Source organism: Pan troglodytes, chromosome 1 (assembly GCF_028858775.2).
Source record: "Pan troglodytes isolate AG18354 chromosome 1, NHGRI_mPanTro3-v2.0_pri, whole genome shotgun sequence".
NCBI classification, from domain to species: domain Eukaryota; kingdom Metazoa; phylum Chordata; class Mammalia; order Primates; family Hominidae; genus Pan; species Pan troglodytes.
The window spans coordinates 71,676,247-71,697,739 of NC_072398.2; the positions used below are offsets into that span (position 1 = coordinate 71,676,247).

The 21,493-nt window shown below is 40.6% G+C and overlaps 1 long non-coding RNA gene across 1 annotated transcript in view; it reads left to right on the forward strand.

The window, feature by feature from the left end:
* The window catches only part of LOC740403 (uncharacterized), a 204,554-nt gene extending 195,488 nt beyond the window's left edge, over nucleotides 1-9,066 (forward strand). The window contains exon 5 of the long non-coding RNA XR_008536486.1: nucleotides 7,983-9,066. This is a non-coding gene — a long non-coding RNA (uncharacterized LOC740403). The remainder of the gene's footprint in view (nucleotides 1-7,982) is intronic.
* The last annotated feature ends 12,427 nt before the right edge of the window (nucleotides 9,067-21,493 follow it).

Here is a 21,493-nt window from a genome sequence, read left to right on the forward strand (position 1 = left end):
GACTTAAACGTTAGACCTAAAACCATAAAAACCCTAGAAGAAAACCTAGGCAATACCATTCAGGACATAGGCATGGGCAAGGACTTCATGTCTAAAACACCAAAAGCAATGGCAACAAAAGACAAAATTGACAAATGGGATCTAATTAAACTAAAGAGCTTCTGTACAGCAAAAGAAACTACCATCAGAGTGAACAGGCAACCTACAAAATGGGAGAAAATTTTCACAACCTACTCATCTGACAAAGGGTTAATATCCAGAATCTACAATGAACTCAAACAAATTTACAAGAAAAAACCAAACAACCCCATCAAAAAGTGGGCAAAGGACATGAACAGGCACTTCTCAAAAGAAGACATTTATGCAGCCAAAAAACACATGAAAAAATGCTCATTACTGGCCATCAGAGAAATGCAAATCAAAACCACAATGAGATACCATCTCACACCAGTTAGAATGGCAATCATTAAAAAGTCAGGAAACAACAGGTGCTGGAGAGGATGTGGAGGAATAGGAACACTTTTACACTGTTGGTGGGACTGTAAACTAGTTCAACCCTTGTGGAAGTCAGTGTGGCGATTCCTCAGGGATCTAGAACTAGAAATACCGTTTGACCTAGCCATCCCATTACTGGGTATATACCCAAAGGACTATAAATCATGCTGCTATAAAGACACATGCACACGTATGTTTATTGAGGCACTATTCATGATAGCAAAGACTTGGAACCAACCCAAATGTCCAACAATGATAGACTGGATTAAGAAAATGTGGCATATATACACCATGGAATACTATGCAGCCATAAAAAATGATGAGTTCATGTCCTTTGTAGGGACATGGATGAAATTGGAAATCATCATTCTCAGTAAACTATCGCAAGAACCAAAAACCAAACACCACATATTCTCACTCATAGGTGGGAATTGAACAATGAGATCACATGGACACAGGAAGGGGAACATCACACTCTGGGGACTGTTGTGGGGTCGGGGGAGGGGGGAGGGATAGCATTGGGAGATATACCTAATGCTAGATGACGAGTTAGTGGGTGCAGCACACCAGCATGGCACATGTATACATATGTAACTAACCTGCACAATGTGCACATGTACCCTAAAACTTAAAGTATAATAATAAAAGAAAACAAAAAAACAAAAAAACAAAAAACAAAGTGGAACCAAAAAAATAAAGATTGGCTTTTGGCAGGAGGAGGGTTTTTATTTAATGGAACTCAGGATGTAAAGAGTGCTTGCTTTTCTTATTTAATTGCTGAGGCCAACAGCTGAGAATCATAGATGGGAGCATCTCTGCTTTCTGAAGTGAGGCAGTGCACCACTTAGGCAAGACTTGGAGAGAGACCTTTTGCCCCCTTAACCCATCAGTTAACTTCAGGCAATATAAGATATAAGAAATATATAAGAAAGGCAAGGCGCAGTGGCTCACACCTGTAATCCCAGCACTTTGGGAGGCCAAGGCGGGCAGATCACGAGGTCAGGAGTTCAAGAGCAGCTTGACCAACATGGTGAAGCCCCGTATCTATTAAAAGTACAAAAATTAGCCAGGCGTGGTGGTGTGCATCTGTAATCCCAGCTACTCAGGAGGCTGAGGCAGGAGGATCGCTTGAACCTGGGACGTGGAGGTTGCAGTGAGCCAAGATTGTGCCACTGCACTCCAGCCTAGGCGACAGAGTGAGACTCCATCTCAAAAAAAAAAAAAAAAAAAGAAATATGTAAGAGTTCATGAGAGAGCTGGTAGTGAGTGAGAGGCTTGGGAGATGGTCAGTTTGCTGCTCCTCCTGACATGAGAGAGCAGGGGGGCTTTCCTCCCTCTCCAAGCCAATAAGGAGGGCTTATCTGTATCCCTGGAGGCTGGGGCACTCAGAAAGTGTTGCCTCCCTGACTATACCTAAAAATGTCTATGGATGAAAGGCTGTGAGGAGTCATCAGTGGCAGCAGGGCAAATATTCTCTGGGAATGGCCTGCACTTCCAAAGCCACCAGGACCAAATGTTTTGTTTGGTTTTGTTTTCCTGTGGGCCATAAACCTGACAAAAGGTAGTGAGTCTTGAGATTTCTTGAAAGGCGTCTTCCCAGTAGGATATTCTAGAGAGATGAGGTACCACCAGAGTGAGAGTCTGTATTGATGGGCTGAAACCCAGGGGATGTCAGTAGAACCATAAGAGACCCACTGGAGAGGACAATTCCCACATAAGGGAACTGCTGATGGGAAGCTCCCAGCAGGGAGACATGTGAGGGACCCACAAAGCAACCAATCAGGGAAAGAGCTACATTTGAGCTATGGTACACAGAGGGCCCCAGTGCCAGGATACCAACACACCAGCAAAGAAAGATGGTGGCCTTTTCTCTGAACACTGTTCTCCAGAGATCAGCCCAAGAGGGAACCAGGAACAGGATTTCGACAGCAAGAAAGAGATAGAGAAGGAGAAGAAATGCAGAAGTAGGCAAAAAAATAAAGAAACCAATCTCATCCTCCTTCCTCATTCCAGGCTCTTGGACCTGAGTGAAAGTCCAGCAACTATGTGGAGCAAAGCCGTGGGGGCAGTGAAATTGGATGAGATGTTGAAGTTTTGACATCAGACTGGGTTTGACTTTCTAAATACTTTAAAAACCATATATCTATATCTATATCTATATATAATATATGGTTATATATAGATATAGATATAGATATATAAATTAAGAACAGAGAATGACAGGAGAAGTAATGATATGCCTGAGAGCCATCCTGGGGTGGGGAAGAACAATTCCATAGAGGGAGTATAAATGGGCGAGAAGGAGTCCAGTTGCTTTCTGCCTGCCCCTTGCTGATTCCAGCTTGTTCAATAAACTGGTTATGGTTTAAATTTGTTTCTATCTTAAAACATCGTGATGTTTATATTGTTGCAGTCCAAATAAAACTTACGTATGACAGTTTACAAGCACTGCTGTGATTCCTGGTCTAGCATGTTGTAGACCAGGTTTATATATTTAAAGGCATCCATATGCCTAGCAGGTAGCAAAAATGGATGAGGCCGGTGAGGAGCAATAGAGAAGAATGATGACTGGAGAATGCCTGGCCTTTAATGTTTTAGCACCCCTCTTTGGGTCAAACCACACAAATGTGCAAACTACAAATGACTTTTGTGTTAGATATACAGAAGTATCTTCCCCTACTCAGGCCTTTGTAAGCCTACTGCATTGTGTCTGTGGGAGGGGACAGGGAACAAAGCAATATGACATGCCTCCGCCTCACATACACATACTATGATGATGTCTCTTACTAGAAAAGTGTAGAAATATTTTGAGATTTCCCAAATCTATAATTTATGATTCTCGTCAGCATTCTAGTTACACACAGGAAAGCATCAACCTGTCATCTGAACGTTGACAGGAGAATAGATGAGGAGAGAAACAGAGAGTGTGCTTCACAAAAACTCCTCTTCCCATCACAGGCCAGATCCTGGTAATGAACACCAACGCCAACCATTGCCCAACCATTGCTTTACCAAGGAGCCACTTTTTAAAGGGCTTCAGTTCAATTCATTCAGTTTTTACTGAGTGCCTAGGATGTATGAGAAAATATTAGGAGGTCAGCTTTGACCAGAAGAAACTGTACATTCTTGTACACAATCTTGTCATTTAGAATTCTGCCTGACTAGCAATATATTAGCCTGAAGCAAAATATCCTGTCAGCAAATAAGAGCTCCCTCAACCTAAAAGAAAACATAAGAGGGAAATAGAGAAACAGAATTTCAGAATGTGAATAATCATATGCTAGAGAAAAGGAGAAGTAATTGTATTTCATTAAATGTTTGCTTTCTAAATGATTCCCTAAAATGGAACCAATATTCATTTCTTTACGTTTTTTTGAAAATGCCCCAGATTCTTACATTGGAAGGGTCCTCAAAGGCTATCCAGACAACATTCTCACATGGGAGAGTTGCTCTTTATGGTAGGACCCCCTTCCAGATGGTTCATCCCACGTAAGCTTGTTCACTCATGATGATCAGAACCAGGTTCTGGCGCTGTGAGCTGTCCCAAACCAGATGCAACTAGCTGATGGAATCTAGAAAGATCTATGGTGCTGGGCAAAGGTTAAGGGCCTGGTCATACAAGATGCGTGGATCTGTATCTGAGAATTTGTCTATAATCAGGAAATAACCATGGTGGTAATGACGGGTGAAAAGACAAGGGAGGCAGAGGTAGCACTGAACAAGGACCTAACTAAATCTTGGAAGTAGTGTCTGCTCAGGCCAGGGCAGGACATCAATAGACAACCAGAGTGGTTCTGGTTGAGAGATCTGACTGCAAGAATCAGTAAAATCTCTGAAGACCTGAGAACAAGGCAAGGACTCAGAATTAAGGAAAGGAGTCTCTAAGAATGCAGTAATGTCTGGAACAAGAGTGTCCAGAGAACAAGCCTTGAGCAACTGATAGACATCTCTCTGTCCCTTCTTCCGAGTCAGTGCTGGCCTGGGTGGCATTTGCCTGCTGGTGTACCTTGTTTTATCATCTAGATACATTGTTTTTATCATCTAGAAGAGGAGAGATGTGAAACATAATGTGTCCTGTTCCCTTGACAGGGGACTGTGAGATTCCATCCATGATAGGCTAAATCTAAATTTTGCAGAATTTTCCTTAAATCGAATGGCTTCCTCTTCTTTAATTATTTTCTTCTTTTGATCTTCATTATGCCACCTTCTCCTGGTTTTTATTGTATATGATTGGCCTTATCTTTTACTGGCTCTTCTTCCTCTACCTGGTCTCTAAATATTAAACACTTGTAAGGCTCAGTTTTGAGGTCTCTCTTCTATTTCCTTCCATTCCTACTCGCATGGGTCATGTCCCATCTATGTGTTGATGATTCCCAATTTTTGTTGCTCTAACCAAGACCTCCTCCTTGAGCTCCAGACTCATGCATCTAGCTTCCTACATGATATATCCACGTGGGAGTCAAATTGGAATTTCAATATAATATATCCAAAACATAACTGTTAACTCTCTCTGTTGTCCACAACCTGCTCCACCCACTCTTTCCTCTATCTTATTAAATGGCAGCACCATCCAATGGAACATTTAAGCCAAGAACCTAAGAGTCCTCCTTCATTCCCCCTTTTCCTTATGGCCCCCTCAACATCCAATTCTTCAGCAAATCCTTTTATTTTTATATATAAAGTGTTTCTGGAACCAATCCATTTCTTTCTGCCACATTACCACCCTACTCCAATCTACTGTCCTCTGTCCTCTCAAATACGGTTCTGTGTAAACTCCCACATACTCTGTTCTGTACTCAATAGCCAGAGTGATCTTTTAAAAGTATAAGTTAGATAATTTGCTCCTTGAACAAGTCCTGCCTGTGCAAAATGTACATAGTAATCTCCCATTACAATCAAAATCCAAAAAGCCTTGTCTGAGCTTCCTCTACCTACCTATCCCATTTCATCTTGGTGTACTACATTCTCATTCACCTTCCCTCAGCCACACCCTGCTCTCTTGTTACAATAGCTAAGCCTTAATCCTGAGTGAAGGCCTTTTCACTTGAGTTTTACCTGGCCCAGAAAGCTCTTTCTAAAACTGGCTGGCTCTTGTCATTCTGGTCTCAAAATGTCTCCTCCTTGGAAGGACTTCCCTAGCACCCAGCCTAGAGAGCTCTGCCCCCACCCTCACACTCCGCCTTTGGTCTTATTCTCTTTCTTAATACTACATTCCTTTCCCCACAGAACCTGTCAGTGTATAAAGTCATTTATCTTGTTGATTATCTGTCTCCTCATCACTAGAATATGAACTCCAGGAGAACAGGGACCTTATCTATCTTGTTCCTTGTTAGAGTCCTATATATAGAAAGGAGGCTACTAAATCTGGGTGTTTAATGATCATTTATTGAGTAAAAGTGAACTCTACCTGCATATAACTTCCACTCATTGATCAGCTGGAGGTATGTTCAGTAAGTCTATTATTTCTTCAATGTGACAACCCTTTCAATATTTGAAGGAAGCCTTTATTATGTTGCCAATATATCTCTGTGTATGTGTATGATGTCTTTCTCTTGACTAAATATCTTCAAGAATTTAAATTAATCCTCATATGAAAGAATTTCCAGATACTTCACTATCCAGGTCACCTGCCCCTGGATAAACTCCAAAAGAAGACTCTCCAAAGTTAGTTCCAATGGTGTCTAAAAATAAACCAAATGACACCAAATATAGGTAGTAGAAAAAATGCTTTCAGGCTGAAATTAACAGCCAACTTCTGTTCTGGTCTGAAGTATTTTTCTGTAATGCAGAATTTAAGGCATAGAAAATATTAAAAGATTTTCTTTTATCTTTTAGAGCAAATAGTTCCCTCCCACAGCCCCCAGTCAATCAATCTTAGACATGTATTATTTACTTTCTTGCTTACTCCTTCCTGGGCTCTGATCTAAGAGAGGCAGACTAGAAGAAGACAGGTTCTCTGCTGGTATTTTCAGCTCTTTCCTCTCCTCTGAAGTTCAGATGTGAACCTCCTATTTCCTAGTCAACACCTTCCCAGTTGTTTCACAAGCACCTCTTATTCAACACCTATCCCAAATTAGACTTTCCTCTCCCTCCCCCAACCTTCTCTTCTCTGTTCTTTCTAATGCCTATAAATGATACCACCATCAATCCAGTCATCCAAGCTCCAAACCTCAGAGCCATTTTAGATCTTTTCTTTCTTAATATTCAGATCCAATCAGTTTTCAACTCTGCCAATTTTACCCTTTTCTTCACCTCTATTTTCACAGCGCTTACTCAGGTCTTTATAACCTCTTAGTTGTAGCCTCCTGAACTGGGCTCCTGTTTTCCCACCCCTGCCTTGCTTCATTTAAGTCTTTTCTACATTGCAGTCATGGAGACTTCCAGTGCAGCTCCATGACGATGGAGCCCAAACACCTGGCATGCTACCTGAAGCCTCCTTTTGCCTGACCTACCTCCCTCTGGTAACCTTTCTTGACTCGCACTTAATTCTAAGAAAACAAAGTCAAGAATTCTCCCTAAACACCACATACACTCGTCTTCTATGTCTTTTCTTTTCCCCTCTACTTGGACTTCCCTTTTCAACTTTCTTCACCTTTCTAATACCCTCAAGGACTAGAGGAACAGCTGCTCCTCTAGGAAGCCTTTCTGACCCACTACTTGGGCTATAAACCCCTCTTTTCTGCCAAGACAGGGCCCAGCATGATTTCTTATCTAAAGCACTCAACAGGAGCTATTGAAATTATTTGTTTTTTATATCCTCACAAGGCTGCAAGTTCCTTAAAGGCAAAAAAACCTCTTATTTATCTTTGTACTTCCCCTCTAAGACCTGGCTAAGTGGGAAGCACATAGTAGGTATTTCATAAATATTAACTGATCTGAAAGATCGTTTAAGAGGCTGAAACTTAAATCTAGATGAAGAACTCTTAGGCCTAAAATAACATCAGAATGTCCCTACATTACAAAATAAGAGTGTTTCTAGTTCTTCATCATTCACAGTTCCTGATATTTCACATCTTGTGTTCAGAAACACTTCTAATAAAATTTATCATGCTCCAGCAGCAGAATTCAGGGGACTTAGGGTGGTTAGTGGTGCAATTATATGTTCTCTCTTACCTTTTTATCTGTGGCTAAACCTATGTTAAATAGTATGGATGGCAAGATGTGTCCAAGGCCAAGATGATGACGTTTCCTGTGATTTAAAAGTAGTGCATAGCTATTAAACAATGGAGACTCCATTGTGCTACTGTTATTTATGCACATCTCTTAGTCCCTACTACAATGCTTCCATCTGGGAGGCAAGGCTTGGGGCTTATTTAGCCTTGAAACTATTAGACTGTCCATCGCAATGTCCGAAACAGAGGATGGCCTCCGTCAATGTGTATTGAATTGAGTTGAGGCTGCCAAGTGGAAAGGAAGTTCATTGAGACACCAATTTGTTTGTGATAGTCATGGAAAAATATGTAGCAACGATTTCTTTCTCTTTACAGTGAACTTGCTTGTCAAATGCCTCTTTAAAAAGCAAGTGAAGATAATTGCAAGTCAGCTGGAAGTGCTGCCAAGATATGACCTCCAGGAAGGCCCAGAAGACAAGTGATATTGTGTGGACTGCTACAGCGCAATGTCTAACTGATGCAAAATGAAGAATCAATTTGAAATTAAGATGAGTAAAGGCATCCAGCACTTACAGCAAAAAACATTGTCATCAGGCCCTGGGGAGATGAGGACACCTCCCTTCCCTTCTCAGGCTCCCTTTCCCTATCAGACTCTAGCTCTCAAAGGCTGTCATCCTCCAAGGGTATTCCCTAAGTACTGCATAGCATCTCTGTTACCCTTTGAATTCAACAGTATTGATCTCCTCCAACATTCATTCATTCCTTTAGTCAAAAGTCAGCTGTCAAACACAAGGCACAAGTGCACATTTAAGGAATTCATGGCCAATATTTGTCCTGTCATTTCATGAATTGTCTGAGAAACATAAAACATACAATGAGGATACTGATCCAAGATACATGGCACACAATTAAATTGCGAAAAACATGACTCTGAGTCCAAAAGTTCTTATTTTTTCACAGTCTTCAGAGTATTGTATAGACCCCTTGAAAAATAAATTTGCAGAGTGTGAATGTTAATTACTGTCACCTTCAGAAAAGAGATTTTCCACATTTATAAAAGAGAAATAGTGACTATTCTAGATAATAGAGCACAGAAAGAATTCTCAAACTAGTATAACCCTATTTCTCTATACTACAAAGACATCTTGTAGGCATGTTCCTCTGAAGGACTTGAGAATTATGCTTTTTTTCCTCCTTGTCTCTCTAAAAGCAAAAAGCACAGTAATCTTGCTGAAGTATAATCAAAACAGAGCCTGATGTGAAACCAGAGCCTTGAGTTTTCATCCTGCATTTGTTACTTAAAAGCTGACATAAGAAAAATTATTTAACTTCTCTTAACCTCAGTTTCTTATCTATAAAATGGGATTATAAAATGTATCTCACAAGGTAGTTATGAGGATTAAAGGAAATGAAAAAAATGCTTATTTGGTTTTGAATCCTGGTTTGGTCTAGCTATCAATAAAACTCATTAAGATGGAATGTTCAGGTATCCTCAGCATTTTGTTGTTGTTGCCAGTTACTGATGATTAAACTAAAACAAGGAGTAAAATATCTGTGGCATTTCTGCAAAACCGTGAGCCCATCACAAATCATCGAAAGCTCTGCTTTCACACAGGTGAGTCAGAGCTCAAGCCAACAAACCAAGGAGAGACCTGTGCTGCTGCAGCTTTCGTGCTTCTCAGAACCAACAGCAGCAGCAGCAGCACCTAACACCTAGCAAGCCGGCACTCTGTGCCAGGTGCCAAGCTGTGCACCTGATATTCCTCCTCTCCCCTCATCCTTAGCACAACCTCAAGAAACTTGAGCTCCTCCACACAGAAACATGGCCCCCAGTGGAGGCCACACATATGGCCCAGGCAGACCACAGGCAGCCTGCTCTCAAGAAGAAGGCTTGTTATTCTAAGGCTGAACCCAGAAGGATGCTAATTAATGAGCAATCTGTGTCCCTAGCCACCTTGCTTCCTTTTTATTGTATACTCTCTTGATCTATTGCAATCTCAAAAGAGGCCTCACAAACATCCACTTTTCTCCTATGTTGCCTCTTCCACAATTGCCAGGGTGATCTTCTGAACCCAGGCCACCCATGGTGCTGAGAAGGTCTCTGGAACCCTGGGCCTTTGGTCTCTCCATCCTCTGAGTGCCTGTGGCACTTGGCAAACAGCACTGTTGCTATCATGCCTTCTCTATCAGGAGAATGAGAGATTCTGGAAGGTAAGAACTTCCCCTCGTTGATCATTTATCTAGTGGAGTTCATGGGATGATGGCAGGGGCTCCTTCCACCTATGTTCTATTAGAACAATGATTCTCAACCCTGGATGTACACCTACGATTACCTAGAAAGTTTTTAAAAATACATATCCAAGCCCATGCCCAATCGTAGTCAATGGAATCAGACTCTCTAGGCATGAGGATGGAGTCCCAGGTAACCCTAACATAAAAACAGGCCTGAGATCCACAGTATTTGTGTGTGTGTCTTGCTCCTCTCCATCCCCTTTGCTCCTCTGACCCATTTTAGAAGCAAGACTGGCCTGCAGCCAGCCCCTTCCCCTCCTCTTCCTTGTTGGGGCCCTGCTGGCCTACAGCGAGCCTGCCTGCCCCTCTCCTAACCAGGCCTCCAGATAAGTAGTCTGTGCTCTACCTTCATGAGTAAGTCCTGCAATCCTCTGTCCGCTCTGTCTGTGTCAGGGCAGGTGGGCCTGTTTGATTCCAGAGCTCACTCCTAGGAAACCCATTGTAGCCTAAGCCTCATTCACCAGTATTTGTTTTCAGTAATAAACTTGACATTTATATCTCCATTAGCTTAACATCCCCCTACCTCATCAATTGATTCAGAATTTAGGAAGGGGAGAGATTTATTATCAACCTCAAACTCAACAGCATCTTTTTTTTTTTTTTTTTTTTTTGGCCTGGCATGCATAGGCTATAATAGGTGCTCAATAAGTATTTGTTGACTGAATCAATTCCCTATGCACTTCTAGTAATATCCATTCTCTAAATTTTAGTCTCACTTTTTCTCTGTCTCTTTCTTGCACAAGCTACAGATGGTATAAATGCTGCAGTCCTTGGGAAGACTGAAAAAGCAGTCAGACAGATGTGTTGTTCATAGCTCCCTAGTCAGGCATAACTAAACATTTACATTTATTACCAATTAGAGGGGAAACAGACTGTAGTTTTATGCACTGTATGTGGCTGGGTATATTTCTTTTTGGGATCTCACTAAAAATTTCAAAATGTACCATTGGATCTCACTCTTACCAGCTCTAACCTCGTTGAAAACACCATTTAAATAGAGGTCTACCAATGACAGCACAAATCTATTGTCATTCCCCTACTCAAGCACAAAATACTATGGAGGTAGAAAGACAATGCTGCAGCGAGGCAACTGACCCATTGTGATTGACCTGAACCTACTTCACTAAGACTTTGTGGCCATGCAGAACTGAAGAAATTGTGGTAGACTATGTTGAGACTATGCCTGTAAAGTTGTTGATGGCACACAGTGTGCAACAGTGCTTGTGAACACATAGAGCTTTGCTGTGTTTGCAGCCCTTTTTCCATTTAGGACAAAATAGAGTGAGTGGACATAGTACTTGACAGGACTGTGGAACATTTGTGTTCCACAGGGTATCAGACCCAATGCTAAAGAATTCACTGTTTTTAGCTGAGTTCCATCTAACCTGGTATCCATCTCACATCTAAAACACTGACCCAATCCCATCAAAAAATCGAAGGAAAACACTGGCTAAGGTATAGGTAACCTGAGCTCTGGTTTCAGCTCTTATTAACACAGCTTCTTCACCTGCAAAACCAGATGATTGCTTCCAGGAACTTTGCTGAGGAAATCATGAGATGTAATTACAGATGTATATACTGTGTAAAAATTTCATCCTATGTTTAGTAACAATAGGAGCAATTTCAAAACAACCTAAATGTCAACAATAGGGTAGAGAATGGAAGATACAATATAGAGAAACCAGATGAATCACATAACCATTAAAAACCACTTTGTACCCACTGTAATGGATGTAATGAATGGCTATGATGAAAACACAAGAAAACAAATGGAAATTAACAAGTTCTGGTGAGGATGTGGAGAAATTGGAACCCTCATGCATTGCTGGTGGGGATGTAGAATGATAGAGCAGCTGTGGAAACAATTTGGTGTTTCCTCAAAAAGTTAAAAATAGAATTACCATATGATCCTGCATATTCCACTCTAGGTATATGCCCAAATGAGCTGAAAACAGACACTCAAACAAGAACACGTATACATATGTTCAACACTATTCGCAACAGTCAGAAGGAACAGCCTAAATGTCCATTAATAGATGAATGAGTGAATAAATAGTGGTATACACAAACAATGGAATACTTTTTCTGCCATAAAAAAGAATGAGGTACTGATGCATGCTACAAGGTGGATGAATCGCAAAAACATTATTCCAAGTGAAAGAAGTCAGACACAAAAGGTTCACATATTGTATGGTTTCACGTGTATAAAATATCCAGAATAGGTAAATCCAGAGACCAGACGCAAATTGGTGGTTTCCAAGTGCTACCAGAAAGAAGAATGAGGAAAAACTGCTTAATGGGTATGGGATTTTACCTTGGAGTGATAGGAATGTTTTGAAATCAGATGGAGATGGTGGTTGCACAACATTGTGAATGTACTAAATGCCACTAAACTGTTCGCTTTCAAATGGTTGATTTTATGTTATGTAAATTTCACCTCACATTATTTTTAAAAATGATGGTTTTTAAAGAATATTTACTGACATGGGAAAATTCACACCATATACCTATTATTAAAACTGGACTTACAATATAATCTCAATTTTGAAAGATTAAAAATGTACACGTGAGTTTGTGCATATATACATACATACAGATATGCGCGCGCACACACACACACACACACACATATATATATATACTCATCCTCCTCCCCTCAAAAAATACTATAAAGAAATTCAGAACTCTGATATTTGAATTATAGGTTGTTTCATTTTCTCATTTCTTAAAATGAACATATGTTAATTTTATAATATGAGGAAAAAAGCAATGTTATTGAATAAGAATTGGGTTATAAGAACATCACTAAAGTTTTCTCCAGCTCTGCAGTTCTAGTAGTCTCAACATGTTGCATTTTCTGGAATACCTATTAGATGTTGGGCAAGAGAGATAAGCCTTTAGAGTGGACACCTAGGAAATGATGATTTAAGGCAGGCAGGCAATATTGGAGCACAGAGACATTTAGAATACAAACATTTGTATAGGCAGTCTGTATGCATAACTTTCTCCCTCATCACATTGGCCATAAGTGATGCCATTAGAAGAACATACATATCCATTATTCAGCTCATGGCGCATTCCCTAATGGCTCCTTTAAGAATAATGTTTTCAGGGTAACAGTCATGGCTTTCATATTCAATCTTTTCATAATGCATTCATTTCAAAATAAAATACATACCCCTGTCCTGCACAGCTACCCAAGCTGAATTCTTACTAGATAAATTAAATTGCTTGGTTTTTTATTTGCTTTCTTTTTCTTAAAAATAACATTCTCCAGCTGATGTATTCCAATGGGTGGCTTTCTAAAATGATCAACTTAGTGTGGCTTGTGGGAAACTAAAATTTCACCATCCTTGATTCTACCTACCTCATCCTCTTCCTATTACTCCATATCAAAGGGACACTGAGGCTGGGTGTGGTGGCTCATGCCTGTAATCCCAGCCCTTTGGAAGGCCAAGGCAGGTGGATTGCTTGAGGTCAGGAGTTCAAGACCAAGCTGGCCAACATGGTGAGACCCCGTCACTACTAAAAATACAAAAATTAACCGGGGTGTGATGATAGGCACCTGTAATCCCAGCTACTTGGGCAGCTGAGGCAGGAGAAACACTTGAACCTGTGAGGCGGAGGTTGTAGTGAGATGAGATTGTACTACTGTACTCCAGCCTGGGTGACAAGAGCAAAACTCCATCTCAACAACAACAACAACAACAAAAGAAAGTGACATTGAAAATATGGAGAATTAAAAAGTAGAGTTTGACTTAGCGTTACAAATTCTGTGTACTTTACTCCATATTCACAGTTTTAATTTTTAATTTTTATGGATACATAATGGTTGTATATATTTATGGTGTATATGTGATATTCTGATACATGCATACAATCAATGAATGAATGGATAATGAATATATATATATATATAGTATATATACACAGTGAAATATATGACAGTCTTAAAAAAAAAGCAAAATCCTGTCATTTACAACAACATGGATGGAACTGGTGGACATTATGTTAAGAGAAAGAAGCCAGGCACAGAAAGACACTGCATGTTCTCACTCATGTGTGGGAGCCAAAAAGATCGATCTCATGTGGATCATGAATAGAATGGTGGTTACCAGAGACCAAGAAGGGTAGTGGGGAGTGGGGGGTGAAGATGGGTTGGTTAATGGGTACAAAAATACAGTTAGATACAAGGAATAAGATCTAGTGTTCAATAGCACAGTAGGGTGACTATAGCTAACAATAATTTATTGCATATTTCAAAATAGCTAGCAGAGGAGATTTGGAATGTTTCCAGCACAAAGAAATGATAAATGTTTGAGGTAATGAATGAATATCCCAATTACTTAGAACTAATTGTTACACATTGTATGCCTGTATTACAAATTTTGTTGTTGTTGTTATTTTTACCATTTTATCATATTCAGTGAGTCTCTCAAACCACTAATTACCTTTGTGGATTAAGAATCCCCACTCTTTACCTCACTACTTTTGGGTCAGTAGGCATAAAAGAGAAACTAAATTATTAAAATATTTGTGCTGAAAAGAGACCAGATTACATTCTGATAGTAGAAAATCCCTGTACCTGCTGGGCATGGTAGCTCACACCTATAATCCCAGCACTTCAGGAGCTGACACAGGAGGATCACTTGAGCCAGGAGTATCAAATTGCCCTAGGCAACATAGCACATAGCAAGACCTCATCTGAAATATATTTATGTACGTATATCTATAAAGACAATTTTTTTGTTGAGACGGAGTCTTGCTCTGTTGCCCAGGCTGGAGGGAGTGCAATCATGCGATCTCAGCTCACTGCAACCTCTGCCTCCCAGGTTCAAGTGATTCTCCTGCCTCAGCCTCCCAAGTAGCTGGGATTACACGTGTGCACCACCACATCCAGCTAATTTTTATATTTTTAGTAGAGATGGGGTTTCACCATGTTGGCCAGGCTGGTCTCAAACTCCTGACCTCAGGGGATCCGCCTGCCTCAGCCTCCCAAAGTTCTGGGATTATAGGCATGAGCCACTGTGCCTGGCCCAAAAATTTTTTAAAAAGAAAATCCCTGTACATAAAGGGAACATGGGCTTGGACCTATGGGGAGAAGTGTAAAGTCTCATTTAGTGTTTCCAGTGGAGAGAATATTTATAAAGAAAACAAATTCAGGTGCTTTTTCAGAAAAACTGAGTCAAAACGCAACAGAAGTCAAAAATACATCTTCTTGTAAAAGAAGATGCAAATGTTGAGTATGTTCACAAAAGCCTGAGAACACAGCCATGGAAGAGGTATTGACTTTTCTCGTACCCACAAAAAGAAGGTTCAAAGAAATTTTGTGGACAGAATTCAGAGACTTGTCCATGGTGAGTTTTGAGAAGACAGGAGGTGAGTCATTTTGAGGCTTGAAAAGCTCTGGTTTTATTAAAACAGAAATAAGTTCACTTCCTTGGTCACTAAGGCTGAGTGACAGAGCTCTTGTATTATCTAGAGAAGAATCTGAAATGAGAAATGGAGGTGTTGTCAAAAACCTGCCTTATGCATCACCTTCATGGGTACTAAACTCAGTTGAATAATTAAACTCTTATAGACTTGGATATAGTCAGACCCCAAATAAGCTCCACGCAGGGCAACAGTGCATACTCCCTGAATGTCTGAGTGTCTGTATGTGCTGTCTATAAAATGTGACCACATGCTAGTGGGTAAAGGAAAGTGAAGATTTTAGAAGAGACTGCATCCCTATCTAAGTCCTCCCTTGGGTAACTGCTTTTTGTTGAATTGTAAAGCTGTGAGCCCTCAATGGATAACCTGACACACTGATTACTGTTTTTCTGGTTCTTTCTTTGAAAGGACACTAATCCAGCCCCAGGGGAAATGCACAGCACTGGGATTAAAGAACAAAAGATACTCCCTCTACTACCTTGACCTAGATCTCCAGAGGAGGTCAGCATTTATCAAGAGGATGTTATGGTGTCCCAGCCAGCAGAGCAAAGCACTGACATGGTTTGCCTGGCTCCCTCTGTGAGCTGTTGGCACTCACACACTGTGTTCACTCCATGGATTCCTTGCCCCAGGACAATACTTTACAATTGTCTATATTAAATTCTACTTTTCTTTCTCCAGCCTCAGGACATCCAGGGGAAAAAAAAAAAAAAATTGGAGTCCCTCTGGATCCAGCACATGAGACCTAATTAGTTGCTCTATCTGAAAGTTTACTTTATCAAGAGGAAAATTTAATACTTTCCAGTTAATATCCTCCTCCAGCATCATTTTCATGTGCTGATTTGTGAACTGCTGTGCTGTAAGAATGGTATATTGTGTGCTTTAAGCCACATGAACATCATAGGTTTGTGTTATCACTGGCAGCATCACAGATGTACTGCTTCTCCTGTTGCATTACTCAGGGAGTCCTCATTTGATATCTGGAAGCTCATTATTAAGATGAAGAGACAAGAAGCAGTGTCAGGCACAACAGCTTTGAATGGACATCACCTCAATGTTAACAAAAACCTCTCTTGTTTCTGAGGATTTCTCTGTGTTAATGATACCAGGATGATTGCTCTTATGGTGCTGTCTTTACATTTCAAAGAATTAGTTGAAGGTAAAGAACAAGAGGAGTGGGGAGGGGCCAAGATAGCCAATTAGAAACAGCTGTGGTTGGGGGCTCCCACAAAGAAGAATGAACATAGTTAGTGAATCCTGCACTGACAACTGAGGTATCCAGGTTCTCTCACTGGCACTGACTAGGCAGTTGGCGTGACCCATGGAGAGCAAGGAAAAGCAGGGTGGTGTGATGGCCCACCTGGAAGCCACACAGGGTAAGGGGAGTGCCCATCCCCAGCCAAGGGAGGTGGTGAGTGATCATGCTACTGGGCAGGGTACTGCCCAGGAAACCATGCATTTTCCATGGATCTGTGCAACCTGCAGATCAGATCATTCTCGTGAGCCCATGCCACCAGGGCCTTGGGTCCTAAGCACAGAGCTGTGCAGATTCTCAGAGGCCACTGGCCTGGAGACTGTCAAAGACTACTGAGTTCCCAGGGGGAGGGGCTACTGTCTTCACTGCAGCTGCCTGTTGACTAAGATGACTGAGCTCCCTGCAGGAGGGGCGGCAGCCATCACTGTAGCTCCAGTCTACCATTTTATCCTCTGCCAGTGCTGGGAGACTGGAAGGTTTGGACCCAGGAGGAATTCCTCACAGCGCAGCTCAGCTCAGCAGCTGTGGCAGATCATGGGCAGACTGCCTCTTTAGGCCAGACCCTGACTCATCCCTTCTCACTAGGCAGGGCTTCCCTACAGGAATTTCCGCAGCTCCAGCCAGGGGTTTAGGGACAGAACTTTAATCTTCCTGGGACTGAGCCCCTAAGGGAAGAGGTGGCCATAGTGTCCATAGATCAGCAGACTTGGTCTTTCCTCTGCTGGCTCTGAGGAATCCAGGCAGTCTGGATGAGTGGGATTGCCCCCAGTGCAGTGCACCCCCTCTGCCAAGAGGCTTCATTAAGCAGGCCCCGGATCCCACACCTCCTGACTGGGTGAGACCCCTGAACTGGGGTCACCAGGCACTTTATACAGGAGCATTACCACTAGCATCAGGTCGGTGCCCCTCTCAGATAGAGATCCCAGAGGAAGGAGCAGGCAGCAATCTTTGCTGTTCTGTAGCCTCCACTGGTGACACCTCCTGGTATGGGAGGGACCCAGGTGAATAGAGTCTTGAATGGACCCCCAGCAAACCACAGCTGCCCTATGGAAGAGGGGCATGACTGTTAAAAGAAAAACAAACCAACAGAAAGTAACAGCAACAACAGAATCAACACAAAAGTTCCCACAAAAACCCCATCCAAAGGCCAGCAGCCTCAAATATCAAACCTAGATAAACTCATGAAGATGAGAAAGAATCAACAAAAAACCACTGAAAACTCAAAAAGCCAGAGTGCCTCTTCTCCTCCAAATGATTGCAACATCTCTCCAGCAAGACCACAGAACTGGGTGGAGGCTGAGATGGATGAATTGACAGGAGTAGGCTCCAGAAGGTGGGTAATAATGAAATTTCCTGAGTTAAAGAAGCATGTTCTAACCCAAGACAAAGAAGCTAGGAACCACGATAAAACATTACAGGAGCCATTAACCAGAATAACTAGTTTAGAGAGGAACATAAATGACCTGATAGAACTGAAAAACACAATACAAGAACTTCACAATGCAACCACAAGTATCCATAGCCAAACTGACCAAGCAGAGAAAAAAAATTTCGGAGCTTGAAGACTATCTTGCTGAAATAAGACAGGCAGACAAGATTAGAAAAAAAAAAAGAATGAAAATGAACGAACAAAAGTTTTGAGAAATATGGGACTATGTAAAAAGACTGAACCTCTGACTGACTAGGGTAACTGAAAGAGAGGGAGAACAGAACCAAGTTGGAAAACATACTTCAGGATATCATCCAAGAGAACTTCCCCAACCTAACAAGACAGGCCAACATTCAAATTGAGGAAATCCAGAGAACCCTGGCAAGATACTCCATAAGAAGATCAACCTCAAGATACATAATCATCAGATTCTCCAGGGTTGAAATGAAGGAAAATGTTAAGGGAAGCCAGAGAGAAAGGCCAGGTCATATACAAAGGGAAGTCCATCAGACTAACAGCAGATATCTCAGTAGAAACCGTACAAGTCATAAGAGATTGGGTACCAATATTCAATATTCTTAAAAGAATTTCTAACCCAGAATTTCATATCCAGTGAAACTAAGCTTCATAAGCAAAGGATAAATAAAATCTTTTTCAGACAAGCAAATGCTGAGGAAATTTGTCACCACCAGGTCTGTCTTGCAAGAGCTCCTGAAGAAAGCACTAAATATGGAAAGAAAAAACTGTTACCAGTCACTGCAAAAACATACTGAAGTACAAAGACCAATGACATTATGAAGCAACTACATCAACAAGTCTGCAAAATAACCAGTTAGCATCATGATGACAGGAGCAAATGCACACATAACAATATTAACCTTAAATGTAAATGTGCTAAATGCCGCAATTAAAAGACACAGAATGACGAGCTGGATAAAGAGTCAAGACACATCAGCTGTATTCAAGAGACCCATCTCACATGCAAAGACACACATAGGCTCAAAATAAAGGGATAAAGGAAAATTTACCAAGCAAATAGAAAGCAGAAAAAAAGCAGGAATTGCAATCCCAGTTTCTGACAAAAAGACTTTAAACTAACAAAGATCAAAAAAGACAAAGAAGGGCATTACATAATGGTAAAGGGATCAATTCAACAAGAAGAGCTTACTATCCTAAATATATATGTACCCAACACAAGAGCATCAGATTCATAAAACAGGTTCTTAGAGACCTACAAAGAGACTTAGATTCCCACACAATAATAGTGGGAGACTTTAACACTCCACTGTCAATAGTAGACAGATTGGTGAGACAGAAAATTAACAAGGATATTCAAGACTTGAACTCAGCTCTGGATCAAGTGGACCTGATAGTTATACACAGAACTCTCCATCCAAAAACAACAGAATACATATCCTTCTTGGTGACATATGTCACTCACTCTAAAATCAATCATGTAATTGGAAGTAAAACACTCCTCAGCAAATGCAAAGTAACAGAAATCATAACAGTCTCTCAGACCACAGTGCAATCAAATTAGAACTCAAGATTAAGAAACTCACTCAAAACAACAAACTTACGTGGAAATTGAACAACTTGCTCCTGAATGAAATTTGGGTAAATAATGAAATTAAGGCAGAAATCAAGGAGTTCTTTGAAATTAATGAGAACAAAGAGACAATGTACCAGAATCACTGAGACACAGCTAAAGCGGTGTTAAGAAGGAAATTTATAGCACTAAATGCCCACATCAAAAAGCTAGAAAGATCTCAAATGAACATCCTAATACCACAACTAAAAGAACCAGAGAACCAAGAGCAAACAAGCCCCAAAGCTAGCAGAAGACAAGAAATAACCAAGATTAGAGCAGAACTGAAGGAGATAGAGACATGAAAAACCCTTCAAAAAATCAATGAATCCAGGAGCTGGTTTTTTGAAAAAAATTAATAAAATAGATAAACCCCTAACTAGACTAATAAAGAAGAGAAAAATCAAATAGACATAATGAAAAATGATAAAGGGGATATCACCTTTATCCCCTTTTGTTGTTGAAATACAAACAACCATCAGAGAATACTATAAACACCCCTATGCAAATAAACTAGAAAATCTAGAAGAAATGGGTACATTCCTGGACACATACACCCTCCCAAGACTGAACCAGGAAGAAGTTGAATCCCTGAATAGACCAACAACAAGTTCTGAAATTGAGGCAACAATTAATAGCCTACCAACAAATAAAAGGCCCAGGACTAGATGGATTTACAGCTGAATTCTACCAGAGGTACAAAGAGGAGCGGGTACCATTTCTTCTGAAACTATTCCAAACAATTGAAAAGGAGGGACTCCTCCCTAACTCATTTTATGAAGCCAGCATCATCCTGATACCAAAACCTGGCAGAGATACAACAAAAAAAAGAAAACTTCAGGCCAATATCCCTGATGAACATCAATGCAAAAATCCTCAATAAAATACTGAAAACTGAATGCAGCATCACATCAAAAAGCTTATCCATCACGATCAAGTCAGCTTCATCCCCAGGATGCAAGGCTGGTTCAACATACACAAATCAATAAATGTAATTCATCATATAAACAGAACTAAAGACAAAAACCACATGATTACCTCAATACACACAGAAAAGACCTTCAGTAAAATTCAACATCCCTTCATGTTAAAAATTCTCAATAAACTAGGCATTAATGAAACATACTTCAAAATAATAAGAGCCAATTATGACAAACCCATAGCCAATATCATACTGAGTGGGCAAATCTACAGGCATTCTCCTTGAAAATTGGCACAAGACAAGGATGCCCTCTCTCACCACTCAGCATAGCATTGGAAGTTCTGGCCAGGGCAATAAGGCAAGAGAAAGAAATAAAGCATATTCAAATAGGAAGAGAGGAAGTCAAACTGTCTCTGCAGATGACAACATCCTATATCTAGAAAACCCCATCATCTCAGCATAAAAGCTTCTTAAGCTGATAAGCAACTTCAGCAAAGTCTCAGGAACAAAATCAGTGGGCAAAAATCACAACCATTTCTATACACCAACAACAGACAATCAGAGAGCCAAATCATGAATGAACTCCCATTCACAATTGCTACAAAGAGAATAAAATAACTAGGAATACAGCTAACAAGTGAAGTGAAGGACCTCTTCAAAGAGAACTACAAACCACTGCTCAAGGAAATAAGAGGACACAAACAAATGGGAAAACATTCCATGCTCATGGGTAAGAAGAATCAATATTGTGAAAATGGCCATACTACCCAAAGTAATTTATAGATCCAATACCATTCCCATTAATCTACCATTGACATTCTTCACAGAATTAGAAAAAACTACTTTAAAATTCACATGAAACCAAAAAAGAGCTCATATAGCCAAGACAATCCTAAGCAAAAAGAACAAAACTGGAGCCATCATGCTACCTGACTTCAAACTATACTAAAAGGCTACAGTAACCAAA